The sequence below is a fragment of the Prionailurus viverrinus genome, chromosome B1 (genome assembly GCF_022837055.1).
Source record: "Prionailurus viverrinus isolate Anna chromosome B1, UM_Priviv_1.0, whole genome shotgun sequence".
In the NCBI taxonomy this organism is placed as follows: domain Eukaryota; kingdom Metazoa; phylum Chordata; class Mammalia; order Carnivora; family Felidae; genus Prionailurus; species Prionailurus viverrinus.
The window spans coordinates 63,351,354-63,376,486 of record NC_062564.1 but is presented as its reverse complement, the minus strand read 5'-3'; the positions used below and the strand labels follow the sequence as shown (position 1 = coordinate 63,376,486).

The 25,133-nt window shown below is 40.9% G+C and overlaps 1 pseudogene; it reads right to left on the bottom strand.

The window, feature by feature from the left end:
- Window positions 1-279: 279 nt before the first annotated feature.
- Window positions 280-25,079, bottom strand: LOC125164768 (protein FAM133B-like; annotated as a pseudogene).
- Window positions 25,080-25,133: the final 54 nt, after the last annotated feature.

Here is a 25,133-nt window from a genome sequence, read left to right as displayed (position 1 = left end):
AAATAGAACCGCAATGAGCACGGCGTCTGGCACACAGCAGGTGCTCAGCAGAAGCCCCTGGGACTTTCCCACACCTCCCGCAGGTGGGGTCCAGGTGAGCAGCCAATGTCAAGTCACATGCACACCCACAGCTGCCCCCTTCCCCTACTGACTCCTTCTCTGAACCCACTAAATTATCCACTCTGCCGGCTACAAAATCTCTTGTAAATGAACCCAACCGAGCCCTTCCGGACCTGTCTGAAGCCTCCCAGATCACTGCAACTCGGTCAGTCCCCGCCCTCATCCACCTCGGTGAGGCGGCCGCACAGGCCACCCCAGTCCCTGGTCTGCAGCTTGCTCGCCCTGGCCCTTGCTCCTGTTCTGCTTCGCCTCTCCTTCTGGTCCCTTCCCTGAGTGCCCGCTCACCTGTGGCCCGAGACACGCTTGCGTGCCCACTGCAGGATCAGGTCTTTGCTCTGTGCTGGGTCAGGAGCTGTGCTGAGTTCTTAAGGCCTCAGGGGCTGCTGTAGGCTCCACCCACCCGGGACTGCAGGCTCCTCCCTTCCTGGCCTAGCACTTAGTCTTGCCTGCTCTGCGTGGGAGGATGCAACATAGTCCATGTTTTCTGTTAACTGTTGTGTTAAGAATCTGACTCGGTTTAGCTTTATAATCCTGTAGGGAGTTTCCCATCCTTTGTCCGTTTGGGAAGACCCCAGGTGCAATCAACCTCGGGGAAATGACAGGCTCCTGACACTTCCCATCTTCCTCTCCGATTGCATCTTCTGGGCAAAAGCTAGATTTGATTGTCCTTTGTTCCCACCTCCTTCTACTCCTGTACTTAAACTCCCCTCTAATTCCATCAGTGATCAGGTTTCTGAATCCACTGAATGCTTTGAAAAATCCTCGTGTCGTTTCTCTCAATTAGATGCATGATTTGCTGAGCAGATGTGGCTTTTTCTTCATCAGCCTATTCTAATATCTTCAGCCCTTTAAAGGAGGTGTTTCCAGAAACCGTCCTTACTCTGTTTTCTAATTCACAAACTCATTCTGTAATTCTCAACCTCCATAGGCTCATAAGCAACAGACAAGCTTTCAGTAGCAGCTTCTTTGTGCTCATTCAGGAGGTAGAGGCTTTTTAAGGAGTTTGATGAATCTTTCCAAATAGTTTATACATAATAAAAGCAAATATTTATATGCTTTATATGTGTTTTTGTATAGAACATTCTTCTTTGTGTATCTCCAAATGAGAGCAACCTATATATTCAATGGCTATGTTTCATCTGTTTTTGTCCTGTATGAGCACATATATTTCATTTAAAAAAAATATTTATTTAAGTAATCTCTACACCAAACATGGGGCTTGAACTCATGACCCCAAGATCAAGAGTTGCATACTTTTCTGAGCCATCCAGGCACCCTACATATACTTCATTTTAAAATGTGTTGGCATTAAAAAAATTTTTTTTAATGTTTATTATTTTTGAGAGATAAACAGAGAGCAAGCAGGGGAGGGGCAGTGAGAGAGAGGGAGACACAGAATCAGAAACAGGCTCCAGGCTCTGAGCTCTCAGCACAGAACCTGACATGGGGCTCCAACCCACAGACTGCAAGATCATGACCTGAGCTGAAGTCAGTAACTTAACGGACTGAGCCACCCAGGTACCCTAAAATGTGTTGGCATTTTTAAATAAAAATAAAATAAACTTTTGGGGTCATCTGGGTGGCTCAGTCAGTTGAACGTCTGGCTCTTGATTTCAGATCAGGTCATGATCCCAATGTCATAGGATCAAACCCCAAGTCAGGTTCTGCACTGAGTGTGGAGACTGCTTAAGATTCTCTCCCCCCCCCCCAAAAAAAACCAAACCAGAAAACAAAACAAAAATAATAAATACAAATAAAATACAAAGAAAATGTGTTGGCATTTTATTATTTTTTTTTAATTTTTTATTTATTTTTGACAGAGAGAGAGAGACAGAGCATGAGTGGGGGAGGGGCAGAGAGAGGGAGACACAGAATCTGAAACAGGCTCCAGGCTCCGAGCTGTCAGCACAGAGCCCGACGCGGGGCTCGAACTCACGAACTGTGAGATCATGACCTGAGCCGAAGTCGGATGCTCAGCCGACTGAGCCACCCAGGCTCCCCAAATGTGTTGGCATTTTAAAGGAAAAGCCTCAATGGGAAATATTATAAATATGATGAATGTTTTCTGAAGAACCCCTTCCCCCCCAAAAAAGAACCCCTTCCTTCCCCATTTTCCTAACATGAAAGAAGTTTGAATTTCATGCTGGGGGGCTGGGGAAGATGGTTCTTTGGAACAGTAGTCTGCATCTCCTTGGTTTGCTTTGCTTTCCTTGCTTCTCGACTTATTGGCCTGTCCCGAGGTGAGCAGAACTAGCTTGGACCCTTTTACAGACTTAGCAAGCCAGCCAGGTCACAGCCAGCTGGCCTGCATCAGGGATTCCCAAGCAACTGCCAGGACAATTTGTTCCAGGGGCTTCCTCTTGGACTTGACTTCTTTGACTTGCCCCTGCACTAGGCTGCTGGGATAAGAATTCAACAAACTGTGAGCTCATGGACCCTAAAGTAAGGTAAGTCATTCCTACATGTACAACCAGGAACTCCCTTCCCTTCTGTACTGGCTTTTCCTTGGGGAACAAAAGATGTTTGTTTGCATTTGTCCTGGGCACCCTGCTGGAGAGGGGAATCATCGTTGGAGTTTTACCCATGTTAGATTTGTTTCATAAAAGGGAGATATTTGGAAATTGGACTTTAATGATCTCTACAATATTAGTGACTCTTAGCTTTCTTCCTCCCCTTCTGTTTTCTCCAAATAGAGGGGTTTGGTTTGGGTCTCTTAGCTGGTTTAGAGAGCCATTTAGTTCAGTTGGTGAAAATCCGACTTTTGGCGAAGAATGAATACTCACAGAGGTACTCTGGGCTTCATTTTGTTTGTTGATGCAGCTTGTGGTACTTTGGACGAAACCAACCATGTTCTTTTTTTTTTATTATTTATGGGGAGAGAACAATGGGGGAGAGGAAGAGAGAGGGGAACAGAATCTGAAGGGGCTCTGTGCTGATCGGCTGACAGCAGTGAGCCCGGTGTGGGGCTCAAACTCACGAAGAGAGAGATCATGACCCGAGCTGAAGTCAAACCAACTAAGCCACCCAGGTGCCCCTAAAACCAGCTATGTTCTAATTGGAAAATGGGAAATGACTAATTAATGGATCTATAAATTGTAATGCTATCTTGCAATTAGGTTTGTTTTGTAAAAAAGAGATATTTGGAAATTGGGTCTTTAATGTCCTCTCCAAAAATATTAATGAAATAAAGGCTAGATTTGGTTTATATCTTGTTTGTGTATATGTGTCTGTAAGAGTTTTAAATGTGAGATATTTTCTCTATTGCTCAAAATTAATTTCGAAAGGAGCTCTATTTAATTGTTTTAAAAGCAAGTGCTTATAAAAATTGGGCATTTTAAAACTCAGAAAGACAGAAACTAACCCAAATGTTTTTCAAGTTCACATAATCTGGGATGATGTTTGGAGAACTAAAATTCAAAGGTGTTGATTTAATTAAAATAGACATGTCTTTAGAGTTATCAGCATTAAATATAAAACTTTCATTTTACCAAAGTTGACTAAATGTCAAATAAACTCATGTTATCTTTGTTGTAATTTGTCAGCAAAAATGACTTCAAATGGTGGTTAATTTTTTCTGCCTCACAAAGTTTTCATGGGTAATTATGTTTTTTCACTGTTTATTTATTTATTTTGAGAGAGAGAACCCAAGCAGGAGCACAAATGGGGGGGGGGGGGTGGGTTGCAGAGACAGAGAGGGAAACAGAGAACCCCAAGTAGGTTCTGCACTGTCAGTGCACACCCTGACTCAAGGCTCCATCTCAGGAACCGTGAGATCATGACCTGAGCTGAAATCAAGAGTCACCTGGGTGGCTCAGTTGGTTAAGCGGCTCAGGTCATGATGTCACAGTTTGTGAGTTAGAGCCCTGAGTCTGTCTCTTTGCAGACAGCTTGGAGCCTGCTAAGGAATCTGTGTCTCCCTTGTTCTTTGCCCCTCCCCCACTTGTGTGTGTGCACGTGTGCTCTCTCTCTCTCTCTCTCTCTCAAAAATAAACACTAAAAAAAAAAAAAGAGTTGGGTGCTTAACCCACTGAGCCACCAAGGTTCCCCTTCATGGGTAATTGTTAAGAGCAAATATGTTAAAGAGCGCCTGGGTGGCTCAGCCGGTTGAGCTTCCGACTTCGGCTCAGGTCATGATCTTGCCGTCTGTGAGTTCGAGCCCTGGGTTGGGCTCTGTGCTGACAGCTCAGAGCCTGGAGTCTGCTTCAGATTCCGGGTCTCCCTCTCTCTCTGACCTTCCCCCTCATGCTCTGTCTCTCTCTGTCTCCAAAATCAATAAACACTAAAAAAAAAAAAAAAAAAGAGCAAATATGTTAAATAAATAAAAAGGTTTATAGGTAGACTTTTTAATAGCTTCCAAAATCTTTGGTGACCTGAAACTTTGAAGTTTGGCTAGGTTAAATGGTAAATTCAGTTGAATTCATTGGATATATAAGTCTTTTCCAAATAAAATAAAATACTGAAACATTCATTCCTGAACATAGGTTTATCTGCTTTTTGGCTTCTTATTACAGAGAAACTAAAGATAAATTTAGGTCTGCTGGTGAACATGTTTTATGCTTTATTGAAAGTTGTACCATGAAAAAACACATTTCTAGAAATCAAGAAATATCTCCATAAATTTTCCAGAGTTCTAAAGAATTCTGGCATAATGGTTCAAAATTGGTTACTATTTAGTTTTCACTGGAGATTAAGGTTTTAAAAGTTAAAATTCCGTTAAATGTAATTGAGACTGTGAGAAATGATAAGGAAAGCAACTTTCTATGCAGGGAAAATAAGAGGTTTGTAAGAAAGCTGTAAGAATGTGAGAATACATTTTTATTGAAGGGGGAAAAAAGTGATTTTGTCCTAAATTGAGACTGATTGTTTAGAGAGGGAAGCCTTATGACAAAATCTAATGAAAAAGAAAACTGTAGAAAGTTTGTGAAGGAGAATCTTTGGAAAAGAATGGTATGTGTGCATGGTCAGGACTGAATAAAATTGGAGTAAATGAGTATTAACAGTACACTAGTAAGAGATTGGAATTTGGTTTTTCTCTCTGTTAAGATGACAACGTTTTCTTGGACTGTTGGTTTACTCTTAATAAGAAATTATGAACAAAGGGTGATTTTGTTTTTGTTTTTGTTTTTTAATCTACCCCAGAACAAAATGTCTATGTTTTGTCTTCATCAGGTCTTTGATTACTTAAGAAAACTAAATCTTCTCAATATTAAAGGACCTAAGTTTTGCTAACAACTAGATATCCTTCTGTACAATCTCTTATTGCCACCTGGGCTAAATAGATAATTAAACATTAAGTTTCATAATGAGCTATAATCCTACTTAGGTATGTGTTTTAATCTGATTTTTTAAAAACTTTCTCATAGTTTTTTTTTTTTTTTTAATGTTTATTTATTTTTGAGGGAGAGAGAAAGAGACCAAGTGCAATGGGGGAGAGGCAGAGAGAGAGGGAGACAGAATCCAAAGCAGGCTCTAGGCTCTGAGCTGTCAGCACAGAGCCTGATGCAGGGCTCGAACCCACAAACTGTGAGATCATGTCCTGAGCCAAAGTAGGACATTTAACCGACCCAGGTGCCCCACTTTCTCATAGTTTTTTAATTAAATGTTTATTTATTTATTTTTCAAGAGAGAGAGAGCACACACACATGCACAAACAGGGGAGGGGGACAGAGAGAGAGAGAAACAGAGAGAGAATCCCAAGCAGGTTCTATGCTGTCAGCATAGAGCCCAACACAGGGCTTGATCTTGTGAACCTTGAGATCATGACTTCAGCCAAAATCTAGAGTCGGACAGTCACTTAACCAACTGAGCCACCCAAGTGCCCCTAAACTTTCTGATATTTTTAACAAACTTATGAAAAAATTCAAATTCTAAATAAAGTCTTTTTAACCAATTAGGCTTGTTTATTTTGTATGTTAAATTACATGGGAAGCATTGTCAAAGAAATGATGATAAATCTTCTTAGCTTATATTGTGTGGTTAAATGCTGTAACTATTCCAAAAATTATATAAAATTCCTCAAGTTTTAATGTGCCCTGATATAAGGTAATCACATGTACTCTTAATTGTTAAAATGCTGTGTGTCAAAAAATAACCAAATTTCTTGGGGCGCCTGGGTGGCGCAGTCGGTTGAGCATCCGACTTCAGCCAGGTCACGATCTCGCGGTCCGGGAGTTCGAGCCCCGCGTCAGACTCTGGGCTGATGGCTCAGAGCCTGGAGCCTGTTTCCGATTCTGTGTCTCCCTCTCTCTCTGCCCCTCCCCCGTTCATGCTCTGTCTCTCTCTGTCCCAAAAATAAATAAACGTTGAAAAAAAAAAATTAAAAAAAAAAAAATAACCAAATTTCCTTATCAACTAAAATGTAATGAAATCCCATCAGATTTTTAACCATGGCCATTTTGAAGCTTTTGTCATTTACAATTATTATTTCACGCTGATACACTTACAAATGTGTTTCAGTTTTAAGGAGATTCATGAAAAAGGACTTTTGACAAACACAAGATTCTCATATCTTTAAGATCATAAAACTAAACTAAGAATTTCCGGAATTAATGGAAAAACTGCATTCAAACAGAACAAGAGGGGCACGTGGGTGGCTCAGTCAGTTGAGTCTGACTTCGGCTCAGGTCATGATCTCACAGTTTGTGGGTTCAAGCCCCACGTCGGGCTCTGTGCTGACAGCTCGGAACCTGGAGCCTGCTTTGGATTCTGTGTCTGTCTCTCACCTGTTCACACTCTCTCTCTCTCTCAAAAATAAATAAACATAAAAAAAATTTTTTTTTAAAAAGAACACGAATTAGTAACATTAGAACAAGAATTAGTAACAAGAATTAGTAACAGGAACAAGAATTGAGAAAGATGATTATGGTTTTTATTACTTTTGTCTGAAACATTGACAGCTCTCTAATGTTTGCTTTTCCAGTTTAAGGAAACTGGAAAGTAAACACATTGACATGTTGATGATTTCTCCCTACCTGAACCATCCAGAATTCAGAAACTCTCAGTGAGTATTCTTTCATGGCAATTATAGTCTTTTGCTTAAGTTCAATGAAAATCTTCTCCTTGTAAAAGAACACCATTGAAAACATTGGTAAGATTACCAAGGCTTTGACTGGAATGTCATATTTGAGAGGCATGCAGAGACTCAGATATGACCAGACAACTTTAAAGAAATAAAGTTGAGTTCGGGAGCCAATAGAACCCCTCAGAAATTTTGGCTTGATACATTGCTTACAGAGCTCCCAGCAGCCTTACCAAGTGAGTAAAGAAGATAACTTCTTGGCAAATGCAGGAATCTCAGGATATTTTGGAGACCTCTAGAAGGGAGGAGTTCACCCAAAGCTATAGGTATGGCAAGTATTTGGCTTGGCTTCTGGCCTTGGGAGGCTATTAGAAAGTTCAATCTGAAATTGCTTATTCAAATGTTCCGGCAGGGGTGTCTGGGTGGCTCAGTTGATTAAGCATCAGGCTCTTGATTTCAGCTCTGGTCTTGATCTCACAGTCGTGGGATAGGAGCCCTGTGTCTGGCTCCACAATGAATGTGGAGCCTGCTCAGAATTCTCTCTCCCTCTTCCTCTGCCCTTCCGCCAGTGGCACATGTGTGCCCACTTTTTCTCTCAAAAACAAAAAACAAAGCAAAACAAAAAAACAAAAAACATTCCAGCAAAGCAGAATGAAAAGATCTATGTGGTATTCTCGCCACACTTATGTAAATAATTAGGCCAGGTGTATTAAAATTAAATTTATTTTACAAATAAGTTAGTCTTAATCTGGCTATCTGATAAATATGAGGGTGATTTCAGAGAGAAAAATTATGTTTCGAAAACATACCTTTGTGGATGCTAGAGGATGTTAGATTCTAGTTCTGGTTGTCTTTGAGTGTTGGTTGTTTGCCTATTAAACTGGGTTCGAACCTGAATTCTTCTTCCTACTTATCTAGCTGTGACTGTCCAAACTAAGGTTTCCAATTTTCTCCCTTCTCTTGACTTGAAATCACTGAGAACTAAAACTGCTGTCTTTCCTACACCCCTGCAAACTGAAGCTGGACAATGTGAGAGGAATGTCAGAGAAATTGTTGCAATAGCTCCCATCACTCTGTGGGCCACTCAGAAGGATCACCAGAGTCATTGGCACTATGAACCAGAAAAATCCGTCAGATTATGTCTGCCTGCACTCACTCCATCTGAGGATGCTTTGAGTGCAGCACCTAAAAATCCTTTTATTGGCAGCATTTAGACTCAGACACTAGATTTATAATTTGCTCCATGCTGTGTTTTTCTATTGTTTCCTTAGAAATGCCTCTTATTAATTACCCAGGTGCTTGCTGAACAAGGCAGAGTCTATATGATAGCCAACACCACCTGCTGCACTTACGTTTTTTCCTCAGAAGAACCCATATTGACAAAATTAGACAACAGACTACTTGCCTCCAACAAACCTTGGAACGTGAATCAGAATAGGAAACTGGTTCTCAAGGCCCTTTCCCTGGATTTCTATAAGAATTTATTTGAGGGGCGCCTGGGTGGCTCAGTCGGTTAAGCGTCCGACTTCGGCTCAGGTCACGATCTCGCGGTCCGTGAGTTCGAGCCCCGCGTCGGGCTCTGTGCTGACCGCTCAGAGCCTGGAGCCTGTTTCAGATTCTGCGTCTCCCTCTCTCTCTGACCCTCCCCTGTTCATGCTCTGTCTCTCTCTGTCTCAAAAATAAATAAACGTTAAAAAAAAAAAAAAAAAAGAATTTATTTGATTTTAGGGGTGCCTGAGTGGCTCAGTTGGTTAAGCGTCTGATTCTTGATTTTGACTCAGGTCATGATCTCATGGTTTGGGAGTTCAAGCCCCACATCAGCACAAAGCCTGCTTGGGATTCTCTCTCTCCCTCTCTCTCTGCCCCTCTTCCTTGTGCTCTCTCTCTCTCTCTCTCAAAATAAATCAATAAACTTATAAAATAAATAAATGAACTTAAAAAAAAGAGAATTCATTCAATTTTAGGGGGACAAATGCCTCAGGTTGCTTTTTTTTTTTTAATTTTTTTTCAACGTTTATTTATTTTTGGGACAGAGAGAGACAGAGCATGAACGGGGGAGGGGCAGAGAGAGAGGGAGACACAGAATCGGAAACAGGCTGCAGGCTCTGAGCCATCAGCCCAGAGCCTGACGCGGGGCTCGAACTCCCGAACCGCGAGATCGTGACCTGGCTGAAGTCGGACGCTTAACCAACTGCGCCACCCAGGCGCCCCCCTCAGGTTGCTCCTAAGACCCCAATGGCAAAAAGAGCGTTCTGGAATATTTCATAAGTCTGGTCAAATTGTTCTATTCCACAATTGCCTCTCTTTGACCCTGTCCAACAAGAAGCAGTCAGATGAGAGATGATGTCCCCTTGTCCTGATCCCTCAAGATTATGGAACAGAACGTTGATGTTGGGGAATTATAACTTAGCATGACTAACTCCACGTTGCTTCTGTTTCCCTGCTACTGTGCCCTGGAGCTTAGAAACTTCTACTTGGCCCTGCATATAGACATGTTGCAGCTAAGATTTGCAAACTTCTGCTTTTCACCTGAAATATATCTCGCCCAAGGAGATAAGGGAGTACATGTAGAAATGACTATGCTATATTTAAGATTCACAGAAATGGTATGACTAGATTCCTCTACAATAAGGTCAATTGACTAGAGACAAAGAACTTACACACCTTCCTCAGATATAATCAGAGGTCAGTCATCTTTTGGCTCCCTCCCCTTCCCACTTTTCCTAACATAAAAGAAGCTCAAATTTCATGCGGGAGGGAGATGGTTCTTTGGGACAATAGTCTGCCATCTCACAGGTTTGCTGGCTTTCCAGATAAAGTCACTTGCTTTGCCCCCGGCATCTTGCCTCTTGACTTATTGGCTTGTCATGTAGTGTGAGCAGAGGAAGCTTGGACTTGGGTGACATAGCTACATTTTACTGACTAACCACGTTATATGTGCTGTTTCAAGTGTTTGTCTAAAAATCTAATTGAAAAATAAATAAATAAATAAATAAATAAACAAACAATTGAATCTCTGTAGCTAACTTCTGAAGCAGCAACTATTATTATCTTCAATATACAGAACTGAGAAATGAGCTTACAATGGGTAACTTAGGCAAAGTCCAATATGATTGTGTTCTTATAAGAACAGGAAGAGGCATTGTGGATGCATGGGTACATAGAAAAAGCCATGTGAAGACACAGGCATAAGCAGGCCATTGGCAAGCCAAAGAGAGAGGCCTCTGAAGCAAACGAACCCACAACACCTTGATTTGGACTCCTGGCCTCCAGAACTGGGAGAAAGTAAAGGTCTGTGGTCTTTTGTTTGACCGCCTTGATGATTAATACAGGTATCGCCACTCTTTTGAATGCTGCTTAGCTGAATGGTGTGAATGCTATCACACTGTAATTTTATCTTATTTTTATTTATTATTTTTTAAGTAAAATAGCTATTTATTCGGCTCCTTGTCATGCCAAAATGTTTTGTGCATATACCACTATAATTAGCATGTCCTCTGTAACAGGTAAAATTGTACATCAAATTATATTTCATGTTACCTGATTATATAAAAAATGTAAAGCGAAAATGATTTATCAATTCCTTTTAACGTTACTAGTAAACAATTCAGCAGTGGAAATGAAGCACAAAATCTTTGTAAAAGATGACACAGGGAAAAGGGTGCCTGGGTGCTCAGTCGGTTAAGTGTCTGACTTCAGCTCAGGTCATGATCTCACGGTCTGTGAGTTCCAGCCCCGTGTCGGGCTCTGTGCCGACAGCTCAGAGCCTGGAGTCTGCTTCGGATTCTGCGTCTCCCTCCCTCTCTGAACTCTCCCTGCTTGAGCTTGGTTTCTGTCTCTCTCTCAAAAATAAATAAACATTAAAAATTTGTTTTTAAAAATAAAAAAAAATATGACACAGGAAGAGCAATAATGTAATTCTCATTTAAATTGTCATTATTTGTTATGAATATACAAAGACAAATTTCTCAAATGTTATATTCACTAAGATTCTGGCAATAGCTTCATGTAACAAGACACAGCATCCCAGGCCTGCCACTCATCTTGTTTATGGTAAGTCTCAGCTTCAATACGAAGCTGTCTAAAGAAAAAAAAAAAGTCAAAAGCCTGCTTTTTTTACATGCTAAGTATCTCGGGAAGCATGCCATTAAACACAGTATGGATTTTAGGTAGCAAGAATAAGGAGTTAATAAAAGCTAAACCCGGCAGCCTAAACAAAAGGCATACAGAAATAAAATAACGATCACCGGGTGCATAAAATGTTCCTGACTCGTTAAAACTAACAGCATAAAACATGCATTTTAGAACATTTCGCTGTCAAGTGCAAAAAGTACCAGTGTCTATTTGCAATGATTCCTCTCCAAAGCCAGAGCGTAGTCAAAATTAATTCAAATGCTGTAACACATTCTAATGCTAAAAAAAATACAGTATCGGGGCACCTGGGTGGCTCAGTCGGTTAAGCGGCCGACTTTGGCTCAGGTCATGATCTCGCGGTCATGAGTTTGAGCCCCGCGTTGGGCTCTGTGCTGACAGTTCAGAGCCTGGAGCCTGTTTCAGATTCTGTGTCTCCCTCTCTCTGACCCTCCCCTGTTCATGCTCTGTCTCTCTCTGTCTCAAAAATAAATAAACGTTAAAAAAAAATAAAAAAAAAAATACAGTATCATTGAAGCGGAGATAAATCCCAGAGCTTTTGGGGCTTTGTCGTGCTGCAAAGGGCTGTCACTCTGGTTCATTGAAAGCAGCAAATGACAAGAGTCCAAGGATGTCTAAGGGCAAGACTGCTGTACCCACAGTTCTGACCTCCCCATGAAGCATGGCTACTGTGTCCACAAACATAGGATGTACGAAGAGAAAAGGCACGCTATTCTGCTAGCTAAAGAGAAAGATTGCGAACCACCCCTCCCCACCCTAAAAGCTCCTTCCCAGGTAAAAAAGTATTTAAGAGGAGAAAACTAAAATATGCTTATCTACAAAGTAAGGATTTTGAAACATCAATGTAATCCCTATTTCAAAATGTTAACTAGAGTCATCTGATCATTTCTGATTATATCTTAATGATATATCCAGATTCGATTTCTGTTGATTTATCATTAGATACTTCTAGTCAAAAATATTAACTTTATCCCCAAATATCTTAGCCAGTAGTGCAACTGCAATGTATTATCTCCCAGAGTCGTTAAGCACTGGAAGAGAAAAAAAACAGATGTTCAAGCAGCAGGCAACAGTTACGGCCCTTTCACACAACGGCATCTGAGTGGCTACTGAACAGTCCAGGAATAATTGTAAAGACAAGAAAATTCATGCATTTTAGTAATTATGTCATAATTTTCACAGTTGAAATTTTCTTAGACATTGCACTTTGTAAGGGAATCCTGATTTTTCTTAATGTTATGGTGAGTCAGGACTTGAACTAGGAGCCTTCTTTTTCTTCTCACAGTGTTCCTTTAATGTTTATTTATTTTTGAGAGAGAGAGAGACAGAGAGTGAGAGGCAGAGGGGCAGAGAGAGAAGGAGTTACAGAATCCGAAGAAGGCTCCAGGCTCTGAGCTGTCAGCACGGAGCCCGACGCGGGGCTCGAGCTCACGGACCGCGAGATCATGACCTGAGCTGAAGCTGGATGCTAAACCGACTGAGCCACCCAGACGCCCCTTCTCACTGTGTCTTATGGTTCTTTTTCTTTTTTGTTTTTTCTTTTTCTCATTCTTCACTGCGTTTCTTCTTTTTTGCTCATACTTCTTATTTATTTATTTATTTGCCGGGATATTTCATTTATTTATTTATTTATTTATTTATTGCTGGCATATTTTATTTTATTTATTTATTTTTAAATATAATTTATTGTCAAATTGGCTAACATATAGTGTGTACAGTGTGCTCTTGGTTTTTGGTGTAGATTCCCATGGTTCATCACTTACATACAACACCCAGTGTTCGTCCCAACAAGTGCCCTCCTCGATGTCCAGCACCCATATTACCTTCTCCCCCACCCTCCCATGCTAGTACTTCTTCAGTATGATCTGATTCTGATAAGGACTCAGATGATAAAGGTGTATCTCCAGGATACATCTTTCTTTTCCTGCTGACTCCTTTAATGTCCTTTCCTTTCTCAGTTGGATCCTTTGACTTCTTTTTCTTTGTTTAAACTATCCTTACTGTCCGATTCCGTTTCTGACATGGAGCTTTCAGAAGATTTACGGGAATGGTTCTTCTTTTTCTCTTTTTTCTTTCTCCTTGTTTTTCATCTTCATCTTCAGCATCTGAAGAACTGCTGGAAGAATCAGAGCTTGGTGAAGAAGACGACGAGTACCTACCAGATTTCTTCTTTTCTCTTTTCTTTTTCTGTCTGTTTTTGGATGAGCTCTCACTGCCACTTAATAATTTTTCCCTGTGTTTTTCTAGTTCTTTCTTCAAGTTCTCATTCATTTTTTCTTCAAATTCAGCCAATGTCTTAGGGTCTTTCTTTTTCTTCTCTAGCTGTTCTTTTCTTTTCATTTTTTTAATATTTATTTTTGAGAAAGAGAGAGACAGAGAGAGCACACGCACACACGCACAAATCGGGGAGAGGCAGAGAGAGAGGAAGACACAGAGTCTGAAGCAGGCTCCAGGCTCTGAGCTGTCGGCACAGAACTGGATGCGGAACTTGAACTCATGAACTGTGAGATCATGACCCGAGCCGAACTCAGATGCTTAACTGACTGAGCCACCCAGGTATCCCTCCAGCTGTTCTTTTACTTCTTCCCAGGTAGGCCTTGATCGATTCAGATAATCTTGGATTGTTGGCCCTGAAGACTGGATTGGATCCCTGATCTGGCCACTGCTATCGGGCCATACAGGCCACCCAATCGTCCCGCTTCCCCAGGGTGCAGGACTAAACACACGGTCAGACACCAAGGGAGCCAGAGAGGCGGCCAAAGTGGGTGCCCCGCAGGTCCTCTGTCACACTGCAGTTTTAAATTATAATCTCCTGATTACTAATGAACTTCATCGTCTTTTTATTTTTTTGTGGAGTATTAATGATTTCTCTACTCTGATATACCTTCTATAATATACCCATTTTTATATCAGGTTTTGTCTTAGCTCCAGCTGCTATAACAAAATACCATATGCCAGATGGCTTACACATTTACTTCTCATAGTTCTGGAAGCTAGAAATCTGAGATCAGGGTGCTAACATGCTCTGGTTTTAGGGAGGGCCCTTTTCCTGGCTTGGTGATGGCCACCTTCTTACTCTCTGTGCAAATGGCCTTTCCAGGTGCAACAGGTTTCTCTCCTCTTATTGGAGGACTAATCCCATTGTGAGGGCTTCACCATCATGACCTTATCTAAACCTAATTAACTTCCAAAAGCCCCACCTCCAAGTACCATCATATTCCAAGTAAGGGCTCAACATTTGAATTTTGGGGAGAAACACACGTTCAATCTATAATAGGTTTTCTTTTTCTTATAGACCAATAAAAAATTTTGAAATGTTCTAGAAATTGGGGCGCCAGGGTGGCTCAGTCAGTTGAGCGTCCGACTTCGGCTCAGGTCATGATCTCGAGGTTTGTGAGTTCGAGCCCTGCCTCGGGCTCTGTGTTGACAGCTCAGAGCCTGGAGCCTGCTTCGGATTCTGTGTCTCCCTCTCTCTCTGCCCTTCCCCTGCTCATGCTCTGTCTCTCTCTGTCCCAAAAATAAATAAAACATTAAAAAAAATGTTCTAGAAATGAATCTTTAATCATATACACTGCTGATATCATCTTTGATTTATAGCTTCCCTGTTTAGTCTTCATATATATATTTTTTATGAAAAAAATTAATTTGGTAGAATGTGTCCATTCTTTCCCTTAGAGATTACTTCTTCTCTTCTATTGAATATATTATTCCCAGTCAGAGTTAAAGAGATATTCTCATTCATCAGTGAAATGACTGCCCCCACCCTACCCCAGTATATGCTGGGTACATCTGACTCTGGCCAGGGCTGTTACATTGAGAAAAATGGAAAGCTTTGACTTTACTCACGTATGGCCAACACATGAGGCCAACTGTTGTTTCTATCAGGAAACAGCTACCATTGAAAAGATAGTTTATTATTTACATTTGTCAAGAGGAGAGGGCATACCACATCATGCAGAGTCATGCAGAATTACCAGGGTTAGTCAGGAGGCAATAGAAAAAGCCTAGGCTTGAGCCTTTATTGGAGTTTTCAAGGGAATGAATGGGTGATGCAGCTGAACAGGTTTAGGATTGGTGCCTTCAGATAGGGGTGGTTTCTCTTTGTCCAGTACCTGGGGTGATTTCAGGGGCAGTGTTCAGAGCTTCAAGAGCCCTAATAAAAGCAGGCTTGATGCTGGACTGGTCTCAGAAGTGGTTGGTTTACATATCAAAGCCAGAGTCTCAGGCAAATTGTTTGTTCTCTCTAGGGATTAAGTAACCAAAGGAGAGGCAGTCCCTTCCTGGATACACACACACACACACACACACACACACACACACAACGGAATATTATCCAGTCACTAAAAAAAGATTTAGTGACATTTGTATCACATGTGACACATTTGTGACAACATGGATGAAACTTGAGAGCATTACGCTGTGTCTGAAATAAATCAGATGGAGAAAGGCAAATACTATAGGATCTCATTTACAAGTGAAATCTTAACCAAAAAAAAAAAAAAAAAATCCAAAGTCATAGAAAACAAGATCAGACTTGTAGTTACCAGAGAAGGGGTGGTGGGGAGGGAGGAAGGTGGAGGAAGGTGGTCAAAGGTACAAACTTATAAGGTACATAAGTGCTGGAGATGAAATGTGCATCCTGATGACTATAGCTGACACGGCTGTAGGATATATTTGAGAGTTAAGAGAGAGTTGATGATAGATATTAACTAAACTTACCATGGTAATCAGTTCATAATATATGTAATATATTTACATAACATATGTAAATTATGTTGAATACCTTAAACTTATATAGACTATAAATCAATTATATCTTAAAAACTGGGGGAAAATATGATTGAAATGCTGACTACTAGAGAAATTAATTATATTTTTATAAAAAGAGTTCTCAAAACTTTTATCCTTTGCTTTCCTAAAATAACAGAGTTATGAGTAGTAAAACAGCACACACATCTATTCCATAATTTAAGATATAATTATTATGAGTTAATCACTGGTCATGTAGTATGAAATATGAGACAAGTAGACTGAACACTAAAATATATGCCATTTTGGGGTATCTGGGTGGCTCAGTAGGTTGAGCATCCAACTCTTGATTTTGGCTCAGGTCATGATCCCAGGATTGTGGGATCAAACCCTGCATTGGGCTCCATGCTGGGTATGGGAACTGCTTAAGATTCTCTCTCTCTCTCTCTCTCTCTCCCCCTCTGCCCCTCTTCCTTGCTTTCTTGCTCTCACTCTCATAATATAATATAATATAATATAATATAATATAATATATATAATATGATATAAAAATGTATGCAATTTAAATGAGTAAATTTCTTTTTTTTTAATCTTTTTTTTTAAATGTTTATTTATTTTTGAGATGGGGGAGAAAGAGAGAGAGAGAGAGAGAGAGAGAGAGAGAGAGAGAGAATGAGCAGGGGAGGGGCAGAGAGAGACAGAGACACAGAATCTGAAGCAGGCTCTAGGCTCTGAGTTGTCAGCACAGAGCCTGACATGGGGCTCGAACCCGTGGACCGTGAGATCATGGCCTGAGCTGAAGTCAGATGCCCAACCAACTGAGCCACCCAGGCGCCCCCTAAATGAGTAAATTTCAGGAGAAAAACAGCATTATAGTTTTTCTTTTACTCAAATTTTATAAATTTTGCTAGAGTGTAAATTTGACACCTATGAATTAGTTAGGAAGATTAGTCACCCAACTCTGCAAATGTCTTAGTTATTAAACTTAGCTACTCAGTTCTGTCTTGGTTTATTGTGTGAAAAGAGAATTTTGTCAGCCCTTTTTGGAGGATCCCATACAACTGATTCAATTTCCATTTTGTGAAATACACCCTCCTAATCTCTTTCTGGGATTCTTCTATACGAAGTGAGTTTTTAAATAATGGTCTAAACACTTCCAAGTTCTTCCTGATTTCCATTTCTCCAACAAAGCAGAAGGCTGAAGACTTCTGCCTAAATCTGTGTCTTCCAACCATTGTCAACATGGACTTCTAAGACACTTAACAAACTGTTGAATTTACAGGACACGTGTATATATAACATGAGGTGAAGTCATAAAGTACATTTACTGGCATTGATAAAACGTGAATGGTAAATAAAACATGCTCAATTTGAAGTCTTTGCTTTTAGAACTGCAAAATTGCAATTTCTAGTTGATTCCCTTGTCATTTCCATGAAACAATACAAATTCTATATTCTCATTAGTTATTGATATAGAAGAATAAAAAGTGACTCTCTTGATGTTGAAAACATAAAACACTAACTCTTGAAATCATGTTATCCAAAACATAACAGAGATTATACATTATCTTAAGGACATTCCATAGTACAGAAAGAAAATATAACAACATACAGGGTTCCAACGAGTTCACAACTCATCTGTGATTTGACAGATAGTAAGAGAGTTTGAAGTAGGTCCAATAGAGATGTCAGGCCAAAGTTTTTGTGTGAAAGTATCGGTGAAGGTATAAATATAAGACCTATATTACTCATATTAAAAAATGAGACCTCTCCAACTCATGATCCAGAAAAAGCCAGTCCATGTGTTTTGGACCCCATCACCCACTTGAATCCTGAGTTTGCCAGCAGTATCTCTTTGGTGATAAGGATGTAAAAGCATTTTTTTAAAATGTTCATTTATTTTTGAGAGAGAGAGAGAGAGAGAGAGAGAGACAGAGCATGAGTGGGGGAGGGGCAGAGAGAGAGGGAGACACAGAATCTGAAGTGGGCTCCAGGCTCTGAGCTGTCAGAACAGAGACTGATGCAGGGCTCCAACTCACAAACCGTGAGATCATGAGCTGAATCAAAGTCAGATGCTTAACTCACTTAAGCACCCAGGCACTTCTGCAAAAGCATTTCTGAAGAAGAGTCTGAACAAACCTATGGAAAATCCATAGGGCCTCTTTCCATCTGCCCCTCAGCATCAAACCCTCCAAAATTCAGGACAGTAGGGTAAAAAGTAGATGTGTTGGGATTATATGGAAAGTTTGTGTCTTTCCATATTTCGTACTTGTTTTGTCTTCTGACATAAGTCTATGGGCAGTTTTAGGATCTAGTGTTAAATCCACCTTAATGTGTTGATAATATTTTTTCAGGACAAAAATGTGAAAGAGATAACTCTCTTTAATTAATATAAAAAACTTCAGGAGTTTTTAGGTTTTTATGTCTGTTATGTATGTATATGTCCAATACCTATCGGTAAATATAAGTCTGCCTGGACACACTTCTTTGCTATTTCACATAGCATTGTTGTTTGCCGGGAGCCTATCCATCCAGACTTCCCGATGGCACAGCCTGAGTGGTTGGCAGAAGGGCAACGCATAGCGATCCTCCGAATGGGAAGCTACTGGTATCCCTTCTCTTACTCATCATGGCCATCCCCATGGTCCAACTGGCATTGATGATTCAAAATAAACCAATGGGGGCAAACTCGGGGATATTTTCTGGGGATGACCCCCAGGACAAAAAAGAAACCTTATATGCAACCGGTACCACCCCTGCCTACCCGTCCCCTACCTAAAGGAAAGATAGCCCCATATATTTCCCAGCCAAGGAGGAGGACTAATGGGTTAAAAATCCCCACTCCGGCAACAAAGGAATGTATCTATGGATACAAGTTACTCCAACCCCTAGGCCCACTTGGCCCCCAGCAGGCTTTCAAGATGGTAACTGGACCTGGTGGGTTAGGGTACAGAATGGTTCATTAGTTCCTAGGTATACATTGTCTCTCTGGGAGCGCATAAGGCTGGGTTCCCAGGGCCCTCTTGGCTCCCTCCCAGCACCCCGGACCAAAGGGAATACTTTTGGTCCTTGTACCGCAAATGGCTCAAAGGAACAATTAAGAAGTCATGTCTCTGTAAATGTTCCACTTGAGGTGTTGAGAGTTAGAGGACCTTTCACGAAAATAGCGAAGCAAACGCTTTATAAACTATAAATAAATGTAGACACATGATGAAAATAATATGAAGAAATTAATCAATAAGCAAAGCGCAGGAGGGAACGTTACAAGAAAATAACCATGATGTTCCTTAATGGGTGATTGCACAAAGGAACGTTTTTAGAATTAGGTAAAGCCGAGAAACATAGATGACGCACGCTACAAGGAAATTGCTAACAAATATAATGCCACGTTTGCCACAATAAAGCGGCCAGTCTAACAAGCTGTTATTTTGTTATTTTTGTTATTTTGTTATTTGTTATTTTCGTCGACCCCGCTCATCCTTCGGGAACCCCTGGACCTGCTGGAGCTGGACTCTGGCAGTTGTTGTTTTGTTTCGTTTTCTTTTTCTTTTAGGATTGGAACTATGATCTGAATAATGGCCTTTGTTTTCAATTAGTTATTCTTCAAGATCCTTCTTTTCCATCAAAAATAAATTTTTAAAAAGGGCATCCTATTCCTCTTCCAGTAAAATGCTGTAGTTCTTCATATTCAGAGTGTAATTCCCCCCTCTACTTTTTCACCTTCCACCTTAAGGCAAGTACTTTTGAGACTTGGATTTCTAACTGCCTTTCAACATTTTCAACCTGCTTCTTCAGGGGCTCACTGTAGCCTTTGAACTGCTTCCTTGTAACCAGCTGCAGCTTGCTCAGTGGGTGTCAGGGTGTGGTCCTGGAGGTCAGAGGAGACCCTGCACTGGGGACACAATAGCTCCAGATCCTTCTCACAGAACACAGCCAGAATCTGCACTTCTCACACAAGGGTTTTGTTAGTGGAAACTGGGTTTGCCTCTTGGTGGGTATTGAGCCAAAAGACACAAACAAGCCAAAGGATAAGGAAAAGAAAGGGTTTTACCTGCAACAAGAGAACACCAGGGATGTTTCCCAAAGCCGTGTTTCCCCAAACAACAAAATTAGGGAAGTTTTAAGTTAGGGGTTCATGCATATTCATGAAGGGGCTGGGCAAAGGAGAGTTCAGTATAGAAGTTGGGCAAAAGTCTTCCCCCTGTTGCTCTTTATCTCTCTCTCAAGATTAATAAAAATAAACTTAAAAAAAAAAAAAAGAAGAAAGGATTGGGGCAAAAGACATCCTAAATTGACAGAGTCCAGGTCCTAGCTGATTGAAGTTACAAGGGCCAGCAAGGGTCAGCGTCATCAATTCTCTGCTCCAGTTAGTCTGGTATTTGAGTGTTCAAAGGGGGTTAAATCCTGCAAAAAACGACCCAAGAACATGTGTTAGATAAATCTTTGCTTTTGAAACTGCACTGGGAGTTTTTACCATTGATTTATCATCTCGGTTACGGTTAGGTTATTTCCCAGCTAGGTAGAGACTGTTTTTGCATTTTCTTTGTTCCCTTAAAATCCTTAACTACTGAGGTTTTTGCATTTCTTTGTAATTCCGACACCTCCTAGGAAGTTCCGCAAGAAGTGTGCTCGAGCAAGTCAGGCAAAGATCATACAATGGCCGGAGGCCTAAAATGTCCTTTCTTAGGTCTCAAAGCCAAGTCTCCTCTTTCTTTTTCCAGGGACCCCTAACTCTTTCCGCTTAGTCTCTCTTCCCTTTTGTTCCTTGTGGTGGGAAGCTGCTTAACAATATCATACACGGGACAAAAGTGGGTGTTCCTCTTTAAGTCCCTGTCAGGGCAGTGGTGGAGACAGATGAAACAGGGGACATGTCTTATAGGTCTTCCCAGCACTAGTGGATGCAGGAGCCACAGAAGTTGTGCCTGTGGTCAAGGGTCATTGGGTCTCTCAGATAATCCAGGCAGATGGGGCAGCTGGCCTCTGCTTGGAGCTGCGCAGGTTGGCTTTATAGGTCATTGTGCAGAGTGGGTTTCTTTCTGAGGTTTCCATCTTAAAAAAGGACTGATTTCACAATATATGTGAATCAAACCTCATGCTGTATACCTTAAACTTACACAGTGATGTATGTCAATTATTTCACAACAAACTGGAAAACATTTTCAAAAACGTCAGGGGCTGGTGAGGTGGGGCTGGTTCTCCAGGAGCTAAGGAAAAACGAGAAGCTGGTGAATCCTCAACTTCTCCTTTTGAAATCAGTACATAGTAAGCTACAGTCCCTGAAGTTTGGTTCTGCTCTTTTCCTTTATTTCCAGAGGAATCTTCCCAAGAAGAGCCACAGATCTCCAGATAACTAATCTTCCTGTATTTACTGGCCCACATGAATTGAAGGTCACTATGGAGTCCTGTTGGTCAGAAAAGAACCCAAATTGCAAGTACTATATTGTTCCTAGGGACAAGATATTCCCTTTTTATTTTTATTTATTTATTTTTATTTTATTTTTTTAAATTTACATCCAAGTTAGTTAGCATATAGTGCAACAATGATTTCAAGGGTAGATTCCTTAATGTCCCTTACCCATTTAGCCCATCCCCCTTCCCACAGTCCCTCTAGTAACCCTCTGTTTGTTCTCCATATGTAAGAGTCTCTTATGTTTTTGTCCCCCTCCCTGTTTTTATATTACTTTTGCTTCCCTTCCCTTGTGTTTATCTATTCTGTGTCTTAAAGTCCTCATATGAGTGAAGTCATATATTTGTCTTTCTCTAATTTCGCTTAGCATAATACCCTCTAGTTCCATCCACATAGTTGCAAATGGCAAGATTTCATTCTTTTTGATTGCCGAGTAATACTCCATGGTATGTATATACTACCTCTTTATCCATTCATCCATTGATGGACATTTGGGCCCTTTCCATACGTTGGCTATTGTGGATAGTGCTACTATAAACATTGGGTGCATGTGCCCCTTCGAAACAGCATGCCTGTATCCCTTGGATAAATACCTAGCATGTGCCCCTTCAAAAGAGGATACCTGTATCCCTTGGATAAATACCTAATAATGCAATTGCTGGGTCCTAAGGTAGTTCTGTTTTTAATTTTTTGAGGAACCTGCATACTGTTTTCCAGAGTGGCTACACCAGCTTGCATTCCCACCAGCAGTGTAAGAGAGCCTCTTTCTCCACATCCCTGCTGTTGTCCACATCCACATCTGTTGTTGTCTGAGTTGTTAATGTGAGCCATTCTGAGAGGTGTAAGGTGGTATCTCATTGTGGTTTTGATTTGTATTTCCCTGATGATGAGTGATGTTGAGCATTTTTTCATGTGTCGGTTGGCCACCTGGATGTCTTCAAGATATTCCCTTTTTAAAAGGATGCTCATGGGCACCTGGGTGGCTCAGTCAGTTGAGCGTCCGACTTCAGCTCAGATCAGGATCTCACTGTCTGTGAGTTCGGGCCCCATGTCAGGCTCTGTGCTGACAGCTCAGAGCCTGGAGCCTGTTTTGAATTCTGTGTCTCTGACTCTTTCTGCCCAACCCCCCCGCCCCCATGGTCTGTCTCTCACTCTCTCTCTCTGTCAAAAATAAATAAACATTAAAAAAAAATTTTAAAGGATGTCCAGTGAAACATTTATTCTTCCTTCGTGACATGAACAGCACTTCATGTTGGCCAAATAATAAGGAAAATTACTACCAAAGATATATTCCACTAGTTTTTAAAATAAGGTAGGGGCAGGGCACCTGGGTAACTCAGTCGATTAAGTCTCCAACTCTTGATTTTGGCTCAGGTCATGATCTCAGAGTGTGTGTGTTTGAGCCCCGGGCTGGGCTCTGTGCTGACAGCGTGGAGCCTGCTTGGGATTTTCTGTCTCCCTCTCTCTGCCCATCCCCTGCTCATGTGCTCTCTCTCTCTCTCTCTCTCTCAAAATACATAAATAAACATTTAGTAAAATAAAATAAGGCAGGGGCACCTGGCTGGCTCAGTTGGTAGAACATCTGACTCTTGATCTCAGGGTTGTGATCAATTCAAGCCCCATATTGGGCATGGAGCCAACCTAAAAATAATAAAATAAAATAAAATAAAATAAAATAAAATAAAATAAAATAAAATAAAATAAAATAAAATAAAATAAAGTAAAATAAAATAAAAATAAATAAAAAAGCAGAAACCATTATTATTTTACAATCCCAAATTTATTAAAAAGTTTAGGCAATGACCAGTATGCCTACTAACATCACAAAAAGTGAGGAAAAAAACTAAGAACAAAACAAGCATTATTGACCTCATGAAGAGAGCACATAACAGAGTGAAAAGATTTTCCTTTAATCAGGAACACAAATACCTGCACCCAAAAATATTGCTGTGAAACTTCTTTAAAATTAAAATTGTCTACTGAATGTCATGAAAACAATTCATGTGTGAAAATGGCTACACAGTGACTTCATGTGTTCTAGTCCATTCCCTAGAATCTGGACATTACCTGGAACAGCTTCTTGTGCAAACCTTCCAAATAACCTACTCATATGAGAATATATATTGCATGAGTTTGGGTATATGTATTTAAGAAATGGGAGCATCCTGTGTATTCTGTAAATTTTTCTTTGAATATTTTATCTAGGAGGTAGTCCATGTCCTCACATACAGTTCATTCTATTTTAAAATGTGTTGCACACTTGGGTAAATGTCTGGGAAATATTAAAATGTAATAAATGTTCTTTGGAGAGCTTTAGGGTGTGCTTCCCCCTCCATTGCTATCCCCCCAATATGTTTTCTTCAACTTGTTAGCTAAAAATACTCACTGGTTTATATGTATTTACTCACTGGTTTATATCTAAAGGCTACTGAAAGATAAAAATCAACAGCCAATGAAGGGATGAATAGGGCAAGATTCCAAAAGAGCTTCTGTCCTTTCAGAGTTTGGGGCCCAGCATGGTGGCTGGTGAACCTCTGGCTTACCAACCTGCAAGCTTTCCAAACTCCCCTCCTTCTTTGGGTTTTTGTGGAAGCTTCACTGCTTCGCGATTATTGGTCATTGGTGACTGATTCACGCTCCAGCCTCTCCCCCCATCGCCAGAAATCAGGGGTGGGACTGTATATTCCAACCCTCCATCCTTGGTCAGTTCCTCTGGCAACCAGCCCTGCCACCCCAAGATCTTTAGGGAATTTCTAAAAGTCACCTCGCTGCCATAAAATCAGTTATGGTTGAGCTTGTTATGAATAACAAAACACCCATTTCACCTTTACACGCTGAAGGAACTGAAGACAAGAGACTAAGCATTACAACAGAAGATACTTCCATTACTCTTATCACCCGCAAAGGTACAAGTGTTTCAGGGGCTGTGAGACAGAAACCATGCACAAAGACCAAAAATATATATGAGAAGTATATGTGGGACATCTGGATGATGACCACATGACAGTAGGCTATTCGTCTGAGAATCCAGCCGTCTGATTTCAATTGAAAGTAATACCTTAACTTTATTATTTCTTCTGCAAATACCTCTTTCGGTCCCACTTGGGTGCTAATTTATGAGTTCAGAAGTACTTAGTTACTAATCCTTCAGCCTTGAAGACTTTATCAAGTTGTCCAACTAATTCACCTTAAGAAGAACTTCAAGGAGAGACCTGGGTGAGCCTGAGTTGGTGGGGCATAATCCTCCTACAGGGTGGGACAGACCCACCCAAGCACTCACTGAGATGCAAATTGATCCAAAGAGGATTGTTTTTTCAACGCTAACTACACCCTCACCTACGACAAGTAATCTCAGTAATCCCACACTAGATGAAGTGGTTACAGCAGAACTCCTCACTCCTTCACAGTCTGGGAGGAGGGTGGGGTATCGAAGATTTTAAAAACCGCCTGCTGTATGGTTTGGCCTTATTTTGGCTCTCAAGTTTGTCACAGGAATATAAACATTAGCAACTCGAGTTAAATTGGGACTAATGCCTTTAATCACTTAGCCTTACAACCTCCAGCTACCCTCAGGATCTCTTCCCATTCTCCCCCTCCAGCAGGGTCATTGAGCATGCACATGCGCAGGCCCATAGCTGCCACCACTTCCGGGGGAACAGGCCAATCACAGCACGGAACAAATGTGAG